This window comes from Furipterus horrens, unplaced genomic scaffold (genome assembly GCF_987537825.1).
Source record: "Furipterus horrens unplaced genomic scaffold, mFurHor1.1.pri manual_scaffold_17, whole genome shotgun sequence".
Lineage (NCBI taxonomy): Eukaryota > Metazoa > Chordata > Mammalia > Chiroptera > Furipteridae > Furipterus > Furipterus horrens.
This window is the reverse complement of record NW_028327187.1, coordinates 12,397,621-12,418,962: the sequence shown is the minus strand read 5'-3', so window position 1 is coordinate 12,418,962 and position 21,342 is coordinate 12,397,621. Positions and strand designations below refer to the sequence as shown.

General features: G+C 38.8%; 1 protein-coding gene and 1 pseudogene across 2 annotated transcripts in view; one reads left to right on the top strand and one right to left on the bottom strand.

The window, feature by feature from the left end:
* Window positions 1-21,342, top strand: part of HDAC8 (histone deacetylase 8) — a 244,191-nt gene that overhangs the window by 120,220 nt on the left and 102,629 nt on the right. The gene's annotated exons all lie outside the window — the stretch shown is intronic.
* LOC149990540 (bromodomain-containing protein 4 pseudogene) lies at window positions 2,884-4,296 on the bottom strand (annotated as a pseudogene).

Genomic DNA, 21,342 nt, shown 5'->3' with positions numbered 1-21,342 from the left:
TTCTCATACCTGCTTCTACTTTCAGAATGTTTTGATGTTTTTGTTAAAGTATATGAAGAAAATTCAGCTTCACATGGATACATAGCTGGAAAAGGATAGACTATTTTAATAACCTTTTCCAATAATTATGAATATTCTTTTTTTATACTATATGAAAATTCTACAAATGAAAGTTTCTTAAAGGTTAATGTTGGTATAATCTCAAACCATATCAATGACCTTTTTACATACTGTTACATTAAAATTCAGTCATCTTATACTTTGAACGGATAGTTGACCCATCTTATACATATTGATTTTTTGGAAAATATTTGTTCACCAAGGTATGCAAATATTAAAAACGTTGAAACATTTTATACAATATAAAAAAAAATCACAATCACCGTTGATCTCATTGGAACAAAGCTTATGTTTTGGGAAGCTGTCAAGTTTACAGTGGCAGAATGTTTTTCAAAATTCTAATTTGCACTGAAAAATATGAATATTATCAATGGCAACAAATAATGTCAGTGTTTATCCTAAAGTGATAGGCTTACTTCATTTTTGAGAAAATGTCTACCAAGTACCCAAGTATTTAATCATGTTTTTTTCATCAGTTGTTCTTTCAGGCAAAAATGGTGTTCCATGAAAAGTGGCTACTTGAGCCACAAATTAATCACAGATGTGCTTTTCCTCAAGACAACTACCATAGTATAGTTTATAACAGAAGCAACTTCTACATATCTCCTATTTTGTCACACAATATTAAATCCAGGATCAAGATTTAATAGTTTTTACTGCTTCACCAAGGACATTCTTAAATAAAATAGGACTTTATTTTTTTTTTTTTTTTTTTTAACTGAGAGTCCATGACAGTAAAGAAAAAAATAACTGCTGGTGTACTCTGGTGCTACTGCCTGAATTTGTACCATAATGGCAGCAGTTTTACCTGCCATTGCTTTTGTACCCCCATGCAAATATAAACCAAGTTGCTCCAGGATAAACCATGAGATTCAAACAAGTTATTCAGCACTTTCAATATTTTAGTACTACTTCTGTTTGTTGCCAACCATTCACATAAAAAGGTTTTCTTCAAAGATTAGTTAGTGCTGAGACCATAGGACTAGAAGCAAAACAGCAAGTCCAGCCACATTGGTAGACTTGGCTGTTCGTAAAGTGAAAGTACAATTCTGCAAATGAAATAACAACTAAATCTTCATGTTTAGAGCTAAATGTTTAAATGAACAAACTACTTTACCATTGAAAAAAGACAGATCTGTGAGTTATTTTACTAACTTTTCATCCAGTAGGCATTGAGCAATGTCAACTGTCCAAGGCTTTATTGGTCTCGAGGCTCTTATGTGCATTTCTCCAGCCCATGCAGTGCAATAACTTATGCATAAGATGCTTCAGTGACTTTTTCATTTCTAGTTTGAAAAGCTCTAATAATTTTTGGGTTTTGATAAGCTCATCATGTCCACATTTAAAATATTCAATTTTCCTTTAGCTATCAATGAATGGTCTGAAAATGATGCCACCACTTAAAGAGCAAATTATTTTGAAACTGAAAATATCCTGTGCATAACACCCTAGAAGGTAAATTAATGACATATATAAAGATAATTTTAATCACATTTTCCTGTCTTACAATTTCACCCTATGTCTTTGAAGTAAATGTCTTCCTTCCATGAGTCAGAGCCCTCACAGATACTTCAGTTTCATCTTTTTCAGCTTCTTTAAACATAGATGTTGCAGCTCTGCTTTGAGAAAGCAACTTTTCCCATCTCCTTTTATTAAGTCATCAATCAATTCCTGTTATGTTTCCATCTAGGTAAAGATAAAATTCTGGGATTTCAAAAATAATAAAGTTCCAGTGATTAAATCAAGTATGACTGATGATACCTTTTCCATGTCCCTGCTGTAGCTATGGTGTCCAGGTACAGGTCATGGTGCAAATACCTCAGAAGAGAGAACTAAGAAGCTTAAAGAAAGAGGCAAAAGAGAAGATTTAGAGCCCAACCAGGCAAGAGGTCCTATAGTAGAGTCATCTGCTGTAGGGGCCCCAGCAAGGGGTGCAGGTAGGCTAGATAGCTGCTCATACCAGTCAAAGGATGCAGTGCTCAGGCTAGAATGCACCAGCTATGGCCAGTTCTGGACCACAGCCCCTGTATCCCCAGCTGGGCTATGCCACCTTTTGGCTGGACTGCATTGCTCCACTCACTCTCCCACAAGCCTGATAGCCTGCCTCACTCCTCCATAGCCTTCCATGGCATTTCTTTGCAGTCAGCCACTAAGGGACCTGCTGCTCCCAACCTGGCCCTAAATGATCATTTAAAGAAATTAAAATATGAGTTAAAAATATCTTTTACATTTACCCATCTATTTACCTATTCCAGCATTTTTCAATCCTTTCTGCAGATCCAGGTTTCCATCTGGTAAAAGTTACATTCTGCCTAAATAACTTTAGTTAACTTTTCTTATAATATAGGTCTCCTAGCAACGAATTAACCTTTTGTTTGAAAAGTATTTTGTCTTAATGGTTGAAGGCTATTTTCAATTGGGTATAGAGTTCTAGGCTGATAATTTTTTCTTTCAGAATTTTAAAGCTGCCATTCCATGTTTTCTTGCTTGCATATTTCCTCATGAGAAATCCATTAACAATCTTATCTCTGTTTCTTTCGATAACACATGCTCCCCCCTTTTGGGGGTATGCTTTTAACTTTTCTCTCTCTCTTTTTTAGAATATATTTTAATTTTAATTTTAATTTTTGTTTTTGTGGGGAAGGAATCTGCGACAACATTTTTTTTTTTAAGATTTTACACCACGTTTATTGAAGGAAGGGAGGGAAAGGGGTTAGAGGTAAGGGGAAAACTCCCAGACCAACTTGAGGGGCTGTGGAAGTCTTATGAACAGTCCATGTGAAATGATGAGGCAGGACTTGTTTTGGAGTCTTCACTGTCAGAGGAGTTGAACTCAAAGGTACTGTCCAACTCCAAGCATAAGACCTTCATCTTGTTGGAGCCAACAATCACATCTGCTTTCTCAGCTTGAGGATTTTGTTTCTTCTGCAAACCGGTGACATAGTGCTGCAGTTCCCACAAGGTGGATAGCTGCAGGGTTTCCAAGTCGACCTCAATCTCATCGGGGCTGTATATCTTGAGTGAGGGCTCCCCAGACTTGATGATGTGTACCACTTGGTCCAGCTTCTCCCTCGGGAGCTTGCTGATGTCTAGGGTGAGCTGGCACTTCTCCTCATAGGACATGGGCATGCACTTGTCCTCCACCTCTGACATGTCCACTGCAAGGGGCTGGCTCTTCATGGGCACCAGCTCCTTCTTGCTTTTCTTACTGTTGCTACTGTTGTTTTCCTTGGTCTTTTGGGAAGGAAGCTCCTTGCCCTTGCTTTTCTTATTCTCCTCTACTGCCTCTTTCTTTTTGTCATTTTCTTCTTTAATTTCCTTCTTGTCTTCCTCTTCATACTTTGGTTTGTTTTTCTTGGCCTGTATGATAGCTGCAAGCTGCTCTCGTACAACTTGAAGTTGCTTCCGCACCTCCACCACCTCTGGGGCTACCTCCTTCTTGGATTCATCACTTGACCTGCCATTCTTTGAGGTGCCATTGCTTCTGCTGTCACTGGACGAGGATGAGGTTACTACATTGCTGGAGGATGGCATCACTGAGGAGAACACAGCCACCGCAGGTCTGCTGGGCTCCTCTGGCATCTTGGCAGAGCTCATCTTGACTACATCCTGAAGCCTGCGAGCCATGACACCACCTTGTGGTTGGGAGGGTTGTACTTGTAGCAGTTAGAGAACATCAACTAGACCTTGGCACCAAATTCACCAGCCTCCAGTTGAGACTTGACTGTTCTCGTATCCATGGGATACTTGATGATGTCACAATAGCTGTGCAGGCCCAGCACAGCTATTGTGACATCATCAGGCTTTTAAAAGGGCCAGGCATAGGCTGCGCATGTGCTTCTTGGTGAACATCTCCATGAGGATGCCACTTGAGTTGCTCTGAAACCTTGCTGCTCTTGTCTGGTGCCTGCTGCTCCTGCGAATCAGGTATGTCCTTCTTTGGGGGCTTCACAGGCCTGCTGCTCTCCCACTTGAGGGCCCAGCTTGGTGGTCTTGGGCTCCCGGGGCCGCAAAGGTGGCTTGTGAATGAGGTCCATGGTAGTGCGGGGGGATGTACATTTCCCTTTTCATACCTTTCTCTGTATTCATAGGCTATGGGGTAGCTGCAATGATGTGTGGATGACTGGTAACAGGATGCACTGGTGGGGGAGCCTGCAGTAGCTGGGGAAGCACCATTGTCATGACAAGGGTCTGGCACTTGTGAAGGACTGATCCTTCTGCTTTCAGGAATTGTAGCCCAAGCTGTGAGCCGGGACCCCCCAGGAGGTCTTTAAGTCTCAACAGAAAACCAGAAAGTTAAGGCTGACAGGACTGAAGGCCACTCAGAGGGTTCCCATGGGAACTGGATTTAAAGAATGCATGTTATGCTTTGGAGCTTGTTCTGCTTTTCTTATCTCAGTTAACTATAAACAATCTGTAGCAAAGAATATATGAAACCTTGCACCTAATGCCAGTGTGGCGTCAGGATGTTTAGCAGACCCTGACACATACTGGTCACTATGTTCTCTATATTGGTATCTGTAATCAGTAACTGTCAATGTAACCCAAGTGTCTGAAAGCTTATTGATGATTCATAAATCTTGGCCTTGTATGTCCTGAATCCCCTCCTCAATAAAAGGCATGGAAGATAGAAGTTATGTGCTCTTCTCCACTAGAGCGATTAGCCACCTCCCATTCCCCCCAGACAAAATACAGTGTCCTGGATTTATTTTTCCACTGTGGTCACGAAACCTCTGCTGGACAGGGAGTTTCCAACCGAGCCAGGGCATTAGAGGCAGCTCAGCCTCAGACAATGGTTCTGAGTGTGGCCGCACAAGCTGAGAGGTCTGCATGGGCAGTGGCGTTGATGTTTGTGTTTCCTACTGTAGAGATGCCAGGTTTTGCCATCCTCGTTTCTTTCTTTCCATGCCCTCTTCCTTTTGCCTGGACTATCATGGTCTCCATTTCCTCTGTGGGCAGTTTGTTGATTTTTCGCAAGAGCTTCTCCAGAGCTTCTGCCATTAAGACTACGTCACCTAGAATGATCTGATCATAAATTTCTAACTGGGCAAGTCATGGTGGGTAGTCGCTCTTAACTTTTCTCTTTATGACTAGTTTTCAGGAGCATGATTACAGTTTTCCCTGGCATGGTTTTTGTGATTATCCTGTTTACAGCTTTAGGATCTGAGGGTTTATAGATTTCATTGAATTTGGAAATATTTCAGCTCTCATTTCTTTTCCCTACTCTTAATTCCAGTTAAACTTGTTAGACCAGTTTTATTATCCCATAGGTCACTACAACGCTTTAAATGTTTTTAGCCTTTAATTTCTCTCTGTGATTCATTTTGGAGAGTTTCTATTGCTTTGCTTCCAAGTTCATCAATCTTTTCTTCTGTAGTTTATAACTGCTACCAATCTTATCCAGTGAGATTTTCCTTTCAAATATGTTATTTTTCATATCCAAAGTTTCTATTTTTAAAAAATGTTTCAATAAAATAAAATATTTTAAGAAAAGATAACCAGGAAAAATCTTTCACTTCTCTGGTTATTGTGTTCAATTTTTCTTTACACCCTTCAACATAGTGAGCATATTATAATAGCTGTTTTAAGATTCTTGTCTACTAACAGAGGTAACAGTATCTCTGTCATTTCTGAACCTGTTTCTGTTGACTGATTTTTCTTCAAGTTATATAGATCACATTTTTCTGCTTCCCTGTATGTTTACTAACTTTTTAAATTGAATATCTAACATTGTCAGTATTACATTGTTGGGTGCTGGCTGTTGTATTAATTTAGACAGGATTGCATTTTTTCTGAAAGACAGGTTATTGTGGATCCATGTGATCCTTTTAATGTTCATTTTAAAGCTCATTTAGAGTAGATCTTGAGTAGTATTTACTCTTGTGCTAATTTAATCTATTTAGAAGGCATTGCCCCTCTGAAGTCTCTACTGATGCCTCACATATTCAGTGAGGTCTCTCCACTTTGACCCTGTGTTACTTCTTATAACTCCTTGTTAATTGTTTCCCTGGAAATTTTTCTAGACTATCTTTGTCAAGTTTTACCCTATACATATTCAGATTGGTATTCATCAAAAAACTCAAGGGAATCTCTATCATATTTCTAGAATTCTTCTTGGCTTAGTCCACCCCACAATTTCTAACTACCTTGGCCTTTCTGAACGTGTCTCTTGTTTCCTCTATTCAGAGATTTGCAGGCTCTGTTTGGATTTCCCCACCCCTGCACCATGGTACAAACCTGGGGTGATGATAGCACTTACGCTATTTGTATTCCTTTTCTCTCAGATCACTATCTTGTGTTTGATATTCTCCAATGTCTAAAAATGTGTTTCCTATATTTTATCAATTTTTCAATTGTTTCTAAAGAGAAGAATTTCATGTCCTCTTTCCCCTCATACAAAAGCAGAAGCCCTTCACTTATCTGCTTTTAATTTTTTCTGTCTACATTTTTATGGATATTTTTAGTGGATATAAAATTCTACCTCGACTTTTCGTATCCTTGTTGTCATCACCATTTCTGATGAAAAGTCAGACTTGTTTTTAATCATTGTTTCCCTCTATACATTTTTATTTCCCCTATGGGTGCTTTTACAAACTTACGTTTGCTTTTCAGAACTTTGACTATGAAGTACCTCAGTGTACTTTTATTGAATTTATCCTGCTTGGCATTCCCTGAGTTCCTAAATCTGTGAGTTAAAGTTTTGGATATAATTTGGCAAACTATCAGCTAGAATTCCTTCACATTAATGTTTGCTCCATGTTTTCTCTCCTATTTTTCTGGGGCTTCAGAAAGAAGGATTAGATGTGTTAGATGGGTTGACACTGTCCTACAGTTCACTGAAGCTCTCCTCATTTATTCCAATGTTTTTTCTCTGTGCTTCAATTTGCTTCATTTTTATTGACCCATCTTCAAGTTTACTAATTCTTTCTTCTTTAGTATCAATCTGATATTAATCCCATTGAACAGATTTTTTATCCCATCCAATTATTTTTTAAACTTCTCATTTTGAAATGGTTTTCAGATCCATGATTTCAAAGATGTACAAAGAGGTTCCATGTATTCTTCACTTAGTTTCCCCAATTGTAACGTTATATAACTACATAATACAATATTAAAACCAGGAAATTAACATTGGTACAATCCACAGGCCTTATTCAGATATCACCAGTTTTACATGCACTCATTTCTGTATGTGTGTATGTGTGTGTGTGTGTGTGTGTGTGTGTGTATTTAATCCTATGCAATTTTATCACATGTATAGATTGATATTACCACTACCACAGTCAGGATACGAAACTGTTCTAGGACCACAAAGACCTCTCTTGGCTACTCTTTTATAATCATACCTGCTCTCTTCTCTTTCCCTACAACATCTCTGATCATTTCAGCCACTAATCTGTTCTTTATGTCTATAGTTGTTGTTTTTTTTACTTAGAATGTGTGATATAAATGGAATCAGGCAGAACATGAGCTTTTGAGATTCACTTTTTGACTCGGCTTAATTACTTTGAGATCTATCCAAGTTGTTCAATGCACCAGCAGTTCATTTTTGTTGTTGTTGCTGAATAGTATTCCATAGTTTGCTTAAGCATTTATCCATTGAAGAACATTTGGGTAGTTCCTAATTTTCGCCTACTAAATTTGGACCTTTATATACAGCTTTCCTATGGATGTAAGTTTTCATATCTCTGGGATCAATGCCCAGTAATGCAATTGCTAGATCTCAGTATAGTTAAGTATAGGCTTACTTTTTTAAGAAACCTACTCGTGCTTTCTTTTTATTACTAGTATAGTAATAGTATGCCCTATCTTTTCATAGTGAATCTTTTCCATCATTTTTCTTTTAATTTCTCTGTATTGTTATATTTGAAGTGACTTTCTTATAGACAAAATATAGTAGGGTTGAGTTTTTTTTTAATGCATTCTGCCAATCTCTTTTAATTGGTGTGTTTAAGACCATTTACCTTTAATGTAGCTATTGAATGTTAGGACTTATGCCTTCTTTTTTTTCTGTTTGTTCCCCTTTTTCCTTCCTGCCTTCCTATGGATTTCTTGGACATTTTTTAATGAATTCTATTTTTATTTATCTATTCTATAGTGTTTTGAGTGTATCACTTTGTATAGATTTTTCAGTGATTGCTTTCCATATTTGACCATATGTATATAACTTATCACTGTCTGTTGGTATCAACATTTTGCCACTTTGAGTGAACTGTATAGAAACCTTACCTGCCCTTATGTATTCTTTCCTTTGTCTCTAATATAATATTTTAAATTTTCCTCTACATACATTGGGAATTGTATCAGACAGTTTTAAGGGTTTTTGTTTCAACCATCAAACATAATTTTTAAAATTGAAAAGGAGTAAGAAAGTCTTCTGTATTTACGCCAATTTTTACTCTTTCTGTTATCCTTTTTTTCCTTCTTGGTGTTCTAAGATTTCTTCTTTTATTTATTTTTCTCTTTGGAGAACTTCCTTTGATCATTCTTTTGGGGGACATCTCAAGAAAATAAATTGTCTTTGTTTTCCTCTCCCTTCATTTCTCTTTCCTTCTTGATTTATCTTTTACTTACGGCCTCATGGTTTCTGATGAGAAATCTACTGTCATTCAAATCATTGTTATTGTTCCCATATTGGTGCAAATGTAAAATGATGTATCATTTCTCTCTACCTGCTTTTAAGGGTTTTTTAAATTGTTTAATCCTCACCTGAAAATATGCTTATGAGTGAGAGGAAAGAAGAGAGAAAGAAGGGGGGAGAGAGAAAGTCAGAGGGGCACCAATGTGACAGAGAAACACTGATTGCTTGCCTCCCGTACCGCCCCAACCAGGGATCAAACCCACAACCTAAGTATGTGCCCTGACCAGGGATCAAATCTGCAACCTTTTTGTGTATGGGACAGTACTCTAACCTACTGAGCCACATGGCCAGGGCTACTTTTAAAGTCTGTTTGTTTGTTTGGTCTATTTTTCAGATATTTCATTATGATGTGAGTTGGAGTGGATTTCTTTTGGTTTTTCCTGTTTGAATTCACTCGGGTTCTTGAATCTGTAGTATTGTCTCTTACCAAATTAGGGGAAATTTCTTTAAATATATATATTTAATGCCACCTTGTTTAACTTCTTTCTGGGACTCTGATGACACAAATATTTGATCTTTTGTTCTTGTCCATAGGACCCTCAGTCTCGGTTCATTATTTTTAGTCATTTTGTTTTTGTTCAGATAGGGTTAATTTTGGGGGAAAATAGGGATTTTATTCATTTTTATGAGTAAAGAAAATTGTATATGGGAGATTAAATTTTTATTGTTTTATTTTTAAAATTCACTAATTCCTTTAAAAATATTTATTAGTTGTTTTTTCACTGATCCTTTTCTCTGTCATCTCCATTCTTCTATTTAGCCCATTCAGTAAGTTTTTTATTTTGGTTATTATGATGTACTTTTAGGTTCTAAAATGTCCATTCTTTATGTTTTCTGTTTCTTTGTTGATAGTTTCTGATTTTCCATTTTGTTTATATCATGCTTGTAGTTGCTTCTTGAAATATTTTTTATGATGGCTGCCTTAAAATTCTTGTCAGATAATTCTAACATATGTGCTATCTCGGTGTTAGCATCTGTTTGTTGTCTTTTCTCATTCAAGCTGAGATGGTCCTGTTTCTTTGTATGATCACTAGATTTGTATTTTAGCCTGTAGGTTGGATCTTATATTATGAGACTCTGGCAACTCTGTGCTATGCATCCTCAGGTTTATTAGCCTGCAGATTTCTTCTTGAGCTCTACCACACACCACACAAAATACATATAACTGTGACACCCAGTGTAGTTCCCTTCTTTCAAAGGTTGAATTCCCTCTACATTCTGCCTGTTTTTTTGGATGCTCTCTAATACCTTCAATTTATCATGATGGTTGGTCTGATTAGAGCTCTTCTGTCATTATCAAATCCAAAAGTCAGGATTTATTTTTCATTTTATACCTTTTGATACATACATGTATGTATGACTACTTTAAATATGTAAATAAATTTTTGAAATTAACGTTAAAAATTAATGAAAGTATTTGTCAGACCTACTTTCACTGACTAGCTCCAGGGGGTTATCATGACAACAATATATAGTAGACAAGTTGAGCAAATTATTTAACCAGTCTGTACCTAAATTTCCTCACTATAAAATGAATATTATTATAAGGATTAAATGTATTGGTCTAGGTAACATTCTTACAACAGTATCTGGCATATATAAATAATATAAATATATAAGTAATATCAATTAAATTTTAGATATTATTATTAATGTCTGAAACATTGGTAAAACTCCTCACAGGCAGGGATCTGTTTCTTCTTAGTCCCTCAATGCTGAGAATTTGGTGACCAGCAAGGGCATAATAATTTTTTTTTTAAATGAACATAGTGCTGCTATATTGGATGATATGTAGATTAAGCCTGACAGTCTTTGCTGACACAGAGCTCACAGAACAAAATATTGAAAACATATCGAAATGAAATAGTATCATTTTATGTGAACAGATGTGAGTATGAGAGATCATAAATACTAGAAGTTTTATATTTGAATTTTATATTTAGATAAGGTGATAGTACCAAGCATTCAGCAAAATAGCCTCCTGTTGTAGAAAGGCTTCATAGAGGTAGGATTTAGGAACTGTTTGAATGAGAAAGAACTTAAGATTTGTTAAGTACTTTTTATACCCCATGCAAGTATATACATATGCTAGGTCCTTTATATATGTTGTCTCACTTAGGTTTCTTAGCAGCCCTGGAGGGTAGGCATTACCCCCACTTACCTATGACAAAAGTAAGACTCAGAAAGTAATTTGACGAGGATTAAAACAGCAGAGCCAGTCAAGTAGCACCACCAAGACTGAAACTCAAATTTTTCAGATTTCTGTGCTTATCCTTTCCCCGCCCCCCACTTTCAGTGATAAGACCCAGGGTTTTAGTATAAAGAATGCATGGGAGTAAAATAAACATTTGTTAAGCATCTACTGCTGGCCACACAATGTGCCACATGCATTATTTTATTTTGTTCTGAAAGCTTTATTTGATCAAACCTTCACAATAACCCTATGAAAAGAAAGAAAACTAATATTTATTAAGCACCTGCTGTGTGCCTAACACTTCCATGAGGCTCATATGAATTACCTCCTATGATCTTCTGACAGCCCAGTGAAACCTGTTGTCTCCACAGCTAGGGAGAAACTGAGCTGAGCTTCCACCACACTTGTCTGATCTCCAAGACAGCACTAAGGAACACTGCTCCAGGATACATATTTCTAAGCATTTTGCAGATCGTTTATTCCATAAAATGTAACTTTTTAAAGTACAGTCCAGATAACCAAAGATGTCTCCATACCAATGGCTTTTTAATACTGGGGTGGTCATGGACCCTTTTGAGAATCTGATGGCCCCTCCTCCCACTTAAGTGCTTAGAGCATTCAGCAATTTCCTAACGCTCATCAATGGACTCTTTGTTTAAAACAAACAAACAGAAACCTCTAAGAACAAAAGTAAATCTGAAGAAACAAGAAAGCTTATTAATTCTTCAATTATTGAGTTTTACAAATCCTTCAGAACACTAAAACCTATATTTGGATAGTCTATTATGCTTCACAGAGTATGTTTCTCTTTTGTTTTTTGGTTTTTGTAGCTTCAGCACTACTGACTTTCCTGGTGGTATAATTCTTTGTTGCGGGGGAGACTATCCTATGTTTAATAGGATGCTGAGCAACATCTCTGCCCTCTACTCACTAGATGCCAGTAGCACACTCCCTATGCCTCTTCCTGTTTTGACAGCGAAGAATTTACCCAGACATTGCTGAGTGTCCCCTGGGGGGAGGCAAAATTGAGAACCACTGGTTTGTAGTAATTGCAGTCGTCACTCCTGAGTCAGTCACAGCATTAGAGGGCCTAAGAACCAGACTTTTAAAAAGTATATCCTTTTCTTGCTTGATTACAATGCTTCTCAACTGGGTTGAACAAGATGATTCATCTCAACAATTGAATTGCTAACTGAAGTTGTAAAGTTTTTCTTATGTGAGAGACCAAAAAGAAAGTTCATGAAGCTTCCCTCTGCTTTGGTAATTGATTGACTTTTCAAGTCATTCTGTCATTTGAAGAATATACATTGAATGCTAATAATGTTGCAGACACTGTACCAAGTTCTGGGGCTACAGTGGTGAACAGAATGTTTAGATGTGGCCCCTGCATCATGGAATGTGCAATCCAGTTAGAAAGACAGACTACAGAACACACACACAAAAAAAAATGGAGTGAAAATAATTCTAAATGGTGATAAATATCATAATGGAAGTACACAGAGTGCTGAGGTAGAGACTAAAGAGAAATTTAGATAGAGTCTCTAGGAAAAGCCTTTCTGAAGATGTGATGTTTAAGGCTAGAACTTGAAGGGTGAGAACACCCAGGTTTAAAAACATACAAACAAACAACAACTAGAGGGCAAATGTCCCAGGCAGAGTAGGCAAACCATGTACAAAGACCCCGAAGCGAGAAAGACCTTGGTATATCCTGGGCACTGAGGGAGGACCACTGTAACCAGTGCTAGTGAATAAAGGGTAAGGAGTGTGAGGTGGAACAGGCAAGGACCAGATCCTGCAGGGCCCTGTAGGCCATGGGAAGGAGTTGTAGCTTTTTCTTAGTAGACTGAGGAGACACTGAAGGCTTTTAACCAGGAGACATATCATGATTTGATGTACTTTTTAAAATTACTCTGGCTTTGGTGTGGAGTAGGAAGTGGGTAGCAAGTATGGAAGTATAGAGACGAACAGGAGGCCAATGCCAGTTGAGAGATGATGGTGGTAGCAGTGGAGATGGAAAGAATGATGTATTTTAGAGATGAGATTGACATAATAAGCTAACAAATTAGATGTAGAGGGTGAGGGAAATGGAGGATCACAGTTTCTAATCAAACATTTAGGTAGACAGCAGTAGGATTTATTGAAATGGGAAAAACAGCTTGGTAAAAAAGAAAGACTTTTTCCCCCCTGGTCCTGGCCAAGTAAGCTACAAATGTTGTGGATACCTAACTAGTTATTCAGTGAAAAGGGAAGCTATTTAGTTCAACTAAGGTTTATTAAGCACCTACTGTATGCTGGGCATGATGCTAAGTGCTAAGGGTACAAAGAAGTAAAAGACATGGCCCTTTGCTCAATAAGGTTACAGCCCAGCATTGGAGACAAACATAAACAGACAACTTCAATTGGCTTTGTTAAGTGCTAAGTTAGAGGCATGCACAGGATCTATATTGTCACAGAAGAAAGGCAATTAGTCTGACTGGGGCAGGGGTGTGGAGGTCAGGGATGGTATCCTGAAAATGATTCCCAAGCCAAGGAATGAGCTGAGTATTATTAGCCAGGCGTATAAGTATGTAAAAGCATAGGAGGTTAAGGAAAGAGCAATAGAAAGGCGCACAGCCATGAAACAGCATGACACTTTTAGGCAATTATAAACAATGCAATATTACTAGAACCTCAACTGGAATGCAGGGAATAGGAGGACATGAGACTGGATACATAATGTTGACAATAGATAACAATTATTGAGCACTTATTATATGCCAGATAAAGATATGTCAGGAAGTTCTCAACTATAATCATCATGCTTATAATACAAATATGGAAACTGAGACAGAAGAAGATTGAGTACCTTGCCCAAAGTTCCACACTGCTAGGGCTGAAATTCAAACCAAGCTGTTCAACTCCAGAGCCCATGCTTTTAACCACAGAATGTTCTAAGTATCATGCTAAACAACTGAGAATGTGTCCGTTGGCAGTGACATGTTCAGGTCTGTGTTTTGATGAGATAACTCAGGATAAGTGTAAGAGAGGCCAGAGGATACCCTGACCGGTGTGACTCAGTTGGTTTCGCATCATTCTGCGAAGCCAAAGGTCACCAGTTCAATTCCCAGTTGGGGACATACGTGCCTGGGTTGCGGGCCTGGTCCCAAGTTGGGGCACGTGCGAGAGGCAACCAATCAATGTTTCTTTCTCTGTCTTTCTCTCCCTCCCCATCTCTAAAATAGTTAAATAAAATATTTTAAGAGAGAGAGAGAAGCCAGAGTAGAGGCTGCTACAATAGATCAGACAAGTGATGAAGAGAACTAGAGACAAGAAAAAGATTTATGAAATTTTTAGGAGACAGAACTAGCACAACTAGATGATTAGTTGGATTCTGAGGGTAAAGGAGAAGTCTACGTGTCACCATGTGTTCTGGATTGGATGAATGGATGAGGTTCCTGGATGACGAATACAATATGAAAAGCCCTACAGGTGAACCATTTTTCACATTGAGTATTAGTTGCCAGTGAAACACTCAAGTGGATCTGACCAAAATACAATCGGATATGAGTCTTAAGTTCAGGGGATAAGTCATGACTCAATATAGATCTGAGTATTAAGAGCATACAGTTAAAACCACGAGAGTAAACGAGATTACACATGCAGAGCGTGTAAGAAAGAAACCCTAGGGACAATGAGGGAATCTTGGAGAGTTGCAGTGTTTTAAGGGACCAGCAAAAATGAGCTCAAAAAGGAGATCGAAAGATGTGTTAAGGATAAAGCATTATAGCACAGTGATTAAAATCATGGACTCTGGACCCAGTCTATGTGATTTTATATCCTCTAATCTCTGCCACTTACCAGCTGTGTGACTTTAGGCAAGTTTCTTCACCTCTCAAAGGCTCAACTGTTGCAGAACTAAATGCATACATAATAGACATAAAGCCCTTAGAATAGTCACTGATAAACACACTATGTATCAGCTAATACTTAGAGAGAGAAAAAAAAGAGTAGGATCACTGAAACCGAAGTTGAACATTTAAAAAATGGAGAGAACTCTGAGATGTGTCAGATGCAGTTAGAAGTCCAATAAACTAAGAACTTACAAGTATGAATTAGGTCTGGCAAAAATGGAGGCTATTGGAGACCTTGATCAGAGGCATTTCAGTACAATGGAAGGGGCAGAGGCCAGACAACAATAGGTTAAGTGGTGAATAGAAGGTAAAGAAAATGACTGGAGTAGGCAGAGCCAACTCTTTCAGGAAGCTTCATATAAGGAAAAATCGCAAGTGAAACACGAAATATGTATTCAATATAAGGATGTTCACCTTAGCTTTTTTTTTTTTTTACAATAACAAAAACACAAATGTACCTCAAGTATACAAGAGCCAGGGGATGAGAGGTTGATAGCAGGGTTGGGGAAAGTGGTAAAACGGTGGAACAGTAATTGAGAATGGGAGAAGGAGCTGCATAGAGACAAGTTATAGGATAATGAAGAAGCCCGGAAAGTGTACCTGAGGTTAAAAACCATAGACTGGCGATACTGGTCTGTCCAGTGGTACAGTTTTCTTCAGTGATGACAAAACAGAGAAGGAAAATTTGGAAGAGGTTTATTTGGAATGGTGATTATTCCAGACAGATGAGGTAAAAGGACAGAGGTTAAAAGTGATGGTGAAAGAGGATTCCAGTACAATCATGTCAGCTAGGCTGGATATGAGGCTGAAAGGGGGCAGACAACCCAGGAGAAAACAGGGATCAGGGTACGGGGATGTCTCTGTAAGGTCAGAAAGCAGAGAGTTGGGTAAAGGTACAAGAGAATTGGTAGGACCAGAACTTGGACTCAGAGTGTAAGATATTGGAGGCAATGTGATAGAAAAGACATAGACTTTGAAATCAGAAAGAGTGGAATTTGAATTACAGCTCTGATATTGAACCTAGTAGTCCCCCCTTATCTATAGTTTTACCTTCCACTGTTTCAGTTACTCCAGAGATACACAAGTTGTAAGTTTAAAATTGTGTACTGTTCTGAAGAGCATAATGAAATCTCACACCATCCTCTCCATCCTGCCCAGGATGAGAATCGTCCCTTTGTCTAGAGTAGCCACTGTGTATACACTCCCCAACCGTTAGTCACTTACTAGCTGTCTCAGTTATCAGACCAATTGTCACAGTATCACAGTGCTTGTGTTCAAGTAACCCTTATTTTACTCAATAATGCTATAGTTGCATATTTTTATAGTATATTGTTACTTGTTCAATTTTATTATTAGTTATTGTTAATCTCTTACTGTAATTAATTTATAAATTAATCTTTCTCACAGGAACATATGTGTAGGAAAAAGCATAGTACATATAGGATTCAGTACTATCTGTGGTTTCAGGCATCCACTGGGGGCCTTGGAATACATCCCCATGATGGATAAGGGAGAACTACTCTAGTTATACTGATACCAGGCAGTACCTGCGGAGGCCAAGGGAGGCCTCAACCCGATCCAGGTTCTTGTCATGGAACAAGAAGGAATTCAAGAGCATGACAGAAAGATTTCGCAAAGCACAGTGAATTTATTAAAGAGATAGTATGAGCTCAAGAAGTGAGAGCCGGCAACCTGGGAGAATGAGAAGTGTGAATGGGGTCTGGGTAGAAAGATTTTTTTTAATTTAGGCAAGGAGAAACAGGATGGCCCTCTGCTTCTTACACTGGTCAGGTGACTGCCAACAAGGTTCGTCCTTGTCTCTCCTCTCTAGGTAAAGATTTTTTTTTTGGTCTTCTCAATTAGAGGTAATTGGTGAGGAAGAAGTGGGGAAACAGGTGGTCAGTGAAGGTCGTGTCTGTGATGTTCCAGCCAGGGTGGAGAAGGGAAGGGCTGTCACTTGAGGCCTTTGTTCCCTGTTCTAACTTTCCTGTCTTATAAATCCCCACTGAGGGATTTTGATCCCATTATCATATGCAAAGATAAAGGGCTAGTGGTCAGTTTTCTCTAGATGCTTCAGGTTGACATCAGAAATAGACCCTGCCTAGCATGGGATCAAAAATCTCTTTCTATCTGGTCTAGGGCCCAAGCTCTATATCCCCTGCATGTTGAGGTATGCACTGGAATCCTTGTGTGTTATCACCTTTACATGAAACTATTGTGACCTAGAAGATATAAACTTAGCAAGATTAAAAAGGCATGGGCCAAATAATAAAAGAAAGAAAATAGTTATTAATGGACCAAAGAAAAGAAAGAGCCAGGTGAAAGAAGAGAGAGCTGGTTGTACCTGTCCGAGGTTGAAGATATATTTAAGTTGTTTCTGGATCCCTGTGTCAAAATAGATGTCAGAGGTTAGGAAGGGCCTTTCATATAACATCGCAAAAGGGCTTAGTTCTAGGTTTCATGTGGGAGACCCTCTGTTCCGTAGGAGGGCTATGGGCAGGAGTTGGAACCATATGTCTGAGGTCTCCTGGCATAATTTTGCTAAGATTTTCTTCAAGGTATGTTTAGCCTTTTCTACCTTTCCTGAAGACTGAGGACTCCATGAACTATGTAAATGGTAGTTAATGTCTAGGGCTTGGACTATTTGTTGGGTAATTTTGGCTGTGAAGGAAGGGTCATTGTCACTATGTAGGCTTTGAGTCAGTCCCCAACCTTGGAATGATCTCTTTAAGGAGGGCTTACAGGCAAGGGTTGAAGGTGCCTGAGGGGGTGTTCCAGGGGAATATTCCTGGCCCTTGGATTTCGTGTTCCTCTGGATTATCTGTTGGGCAGGATGGAGGCACCAAGAGGTGCCTCTTTTCTCTGGCTCTTGGTATAGGGTCATGAAAGCTTGTATATAAAGGAGTTTTGTCTATTTTGTTTTTCTTAGCATTTGTAGAAGAGCTCTAATTGAAGAATAGTATTGTAATTTAAGGCCTCATTTTTAGGCTATGTTTCCCCATTCCCTAGCTTATATTGGGGCTATACCATATTACAAAAAAATGTGTTTTGTGTGTGTGTGTGTGTTTTAAAGAGTCAAATTTGAAGTCCTTCCAGTTGGCTAGAATTCAGGCTAGGCAAGTCCTCAGGAATAGACAAGGAGTTTCCCATAATGCCTGGAGAAAGAAAAGGGGTGTGCTAGTGAGGGCTAAGCATCCAGACTAGTCTCCAACTAGGGGGTAGACTAAAAGGGTTTGAACTTAGGGGGCCAGGTGTCCCCTATGCCCATAAGCCCAGCCAACCTGTCCTGTCCATCCCCAGGGTGGACCAGTTTGGCTTCTCCTACCATAGACACATGACTCCACACCCAGTGGGAAACTGTTCAGGCATAGGGAGACTGTTAGGGGAAGGGAGCCCCTCAGAGGGAGCAGGTCCATGATGGCCCAGGTGCTACCCACTCCTTTTGGGCTCATAAAGACCATAGCCAATAAGTCTGGGATGCTGAAGGAAGGCCACAATAGTCATGAGACCATAGAAAAGCCTATAAGAGTTTCAGTTTGCACTTAGGCCAGGTAAAACTGAGGCATGTGGAGATTCTGAAGAAAGTGTGGACATCTTGTCCCCAGAAAAAAAGAAAAAATTAGATCAAAGCTGTTTTTATGACAGGTAGAGATGAAGCAAGGCAAATCCATGTGGGCAAATTTACCAGCAACTGTGGGCAGAAAATGTATTCCTCTGGGCTGTGGGTCTGAGGCTCTTGGTAAAGGAGGAGGGGTTCTTGAGAGGGACTCTGAGAGGGACAGAGACAGAGAGAGACAGAGAGACCCAGTCGGAAGTTCCTGGAGAATGGATCGGGGAGAGAGCCGCAAACTGCAGCTCCCTGGTTGCAAGTCTCACAGAGTGCATTTGTAAAGGAGACCCTCTTGTTTGGCTAGCACATAGTCTAACCCTAGGTTATTAAGCACTGCATTTGCCAGAGAAGGGTGTATTGCCCCCAGAGTCTGTAGTGTCCCTGAGTGACTTGTGTTGTTAGTTCTGATAGCCCCACACAAAGCCTCAGGGTAGGCAAGTCCTTGCTAGGTACCTCAGAGATAATGGGACACAGGGCATATCTAGCTAACAGGCCCCTGCCTGAAGCCCTCTTGTTTACCATACTTCATTCAAATTAGACGAAGGGAACATTCCAAGATCTCTTTTGTGAAGCAGGTTTCTCTGCCCAAATCTCTTGGGCAGGAAAATGGAGGTCAAAGGAATTTTTTGGACTTTTGTTTCCTAATAGCTTAGCATTAATATCCCAAAATTTCAGTTTCAAGATGGCAGAACTTTTGTCCCTTTAGTCACACCTTTTAAATAATAAAGTTTTACATTCCAGAGGCAAAGTTGGTAGATTGTTCTATATTTCATGGCTCAATTATTTAGTCCTGAAAATAAGTCAGTTCAGTTAAATTGCTGAGTCTCATTTTAAGAATTGTGTAGGGGGGGGCGGGGCTGGGCAGAGGGAAGCAAAGGGGTAAAAATTGGAACTATCGTAACAATATAATCAATAAAATATACTTAAAAAAAGAATTGTGTAAACAAGCAATCAGGTATTTAATAAGGGGTGTGTCTATGAAAACAGAAGAAACAAAAACAAAGATTAATGATCACTGTAAATTATGAACTAGCTTCTAAGTCTGTAAGCCTGTCAGTCAAAATGGTTTCTAGACTGAAGGCTCAAAGTTTCTTTTTTTGTTTTTTGTTTTTCCCGGAATGAAAGCAAGCAGTGACAATTTGGTAGATTTTCCTTATCTGCAGTTTGAATGTCTCTGGTGATGTCATCGGGTCCTCAAGTATATTCTTCATGACTTACACAGCATCAGTCACTGAGATTGTTTAAACTTTTGTAGCGATTTCTCAAGTTTATATCAAGTCTTTTGACTGCAATTTGCAATTTCAAAGCTCAGAAACAAAGTTTTAGTTCTCAATAATTTCAAGTCAAAGGATGGGAGAAAAATAAAACATTAGTTGGAGGATTGTAGCCCAATATTTAAGGAAACAAGAAATTCAGGGCCCAGTCCAATTAATAGGTGAAAAATAAAATTTAGAAGATAATTAACTGAATAGAGTCTAATATCCACAATGGTGTAATATAGATTCTATGGAAACACAATTTCTCTCCCTAAAATCACCCTCATTTTTATCAAAGACAGCTAAATTAGATTTTTACTGTATTAAGTGTAGTTTCAATTTGGCCTGATAATTGCATAAACATAAGAATAGAAATTGATTATATAGGCTCTCTTTAATCTGCTTTGCTGGAATCTCATAAGGAATCTCCAGATTGAAGCTTAATTATCCTCTCAGGGCAAACAAGCCAAGCCACATAGTTGCCATCAGGCTTTTCCTGCATTATTCATAGGTTTGGGTAAATTCCTCAAGTTCTCAAGGACACAAAAATGTCTTTTTTTTTTTTTTTTAAGATTTAATGTGTTTTATTGATTAAAATATTACATTTGTGCCACTTTCCCTTCCCTCTGCTCCCCTCCACCCGGTGGCCCCCTCCCTCCAGTTGTCCCCCCCTTTTAGATTATGTCCATTAGTTGTGCTTACAGTTCCTCCCAACCTCTCTCCGTCTATTCCATTCCCTCCTACCATGATCTCCAATTCCTATATCATCTCCCTCCCTCTCCCCACTCCCCCTCCCTGTTGACCTCCCCCCACTATATTTCCCTTACCCACAGTTCCTTTTCCACTCTCGTTGCCTGTTTCGTTTGCCTTTGTTTCATCTCCCTAGCTTCTGTTTTTTAAACCAGTCCCTTTAACTTCTCATATAACAGTGGTTTGGATCTAATGAACTCTTTCAGTTTTATTTTGTCCTGGAAACACTTTCTCTGTCCTTCTATTCTGAATGACAATTTCGCTGGATAGAGTATTCGTGGTTGTAGGTTTTGGATTTTCATTACTTTGAATATTTCTTGCCAGTTCCTTCTTGTCTGTAGGGTTTCCCTTGAGAAGTCAGCTGATAGTCTAATTGGGACCCCTTTGTACATAATTCTTTTCTTCTCTCTTGCTGCTTTTAAGATTCTCTCTTTATCTTTAATTTTTGACATTTTGATTATAATGTGTCTTGGAGTGGTTCTCCCTGGGTCCAGTCTCTTGGGAACTCTCCTTGCTTCTTGGACCTGCAAGTCTATTCCCTTCCCCAAGTCTGGGAAGTTCTCCTTTATTATATTTTCACTCAATTTTTCAAGTTCTAGTTCATCTTCCTCATTCTCTGGCAAACCAATGATTCTTATGTTGGGCCTTTTATAGCTGTCCCAGAGGTTTCTGATCCTCTCATTGTTGCTTGCCATTTCCTCTCGCTGCATTGGTTGACTGCTAGTTTCTTCTCCATATTCCAGTTTGTTGAAATGGACTCTGGATTCCTCACCATCTGTCTCATATGTGGTTTTGTTCCTTTCGTTATGAAAGTTTTTCGCTTCTTTCATATCTTTTTCCTGCTCTTTTGTGAATTCTGTAAGCCACCTGCTAACAATGGC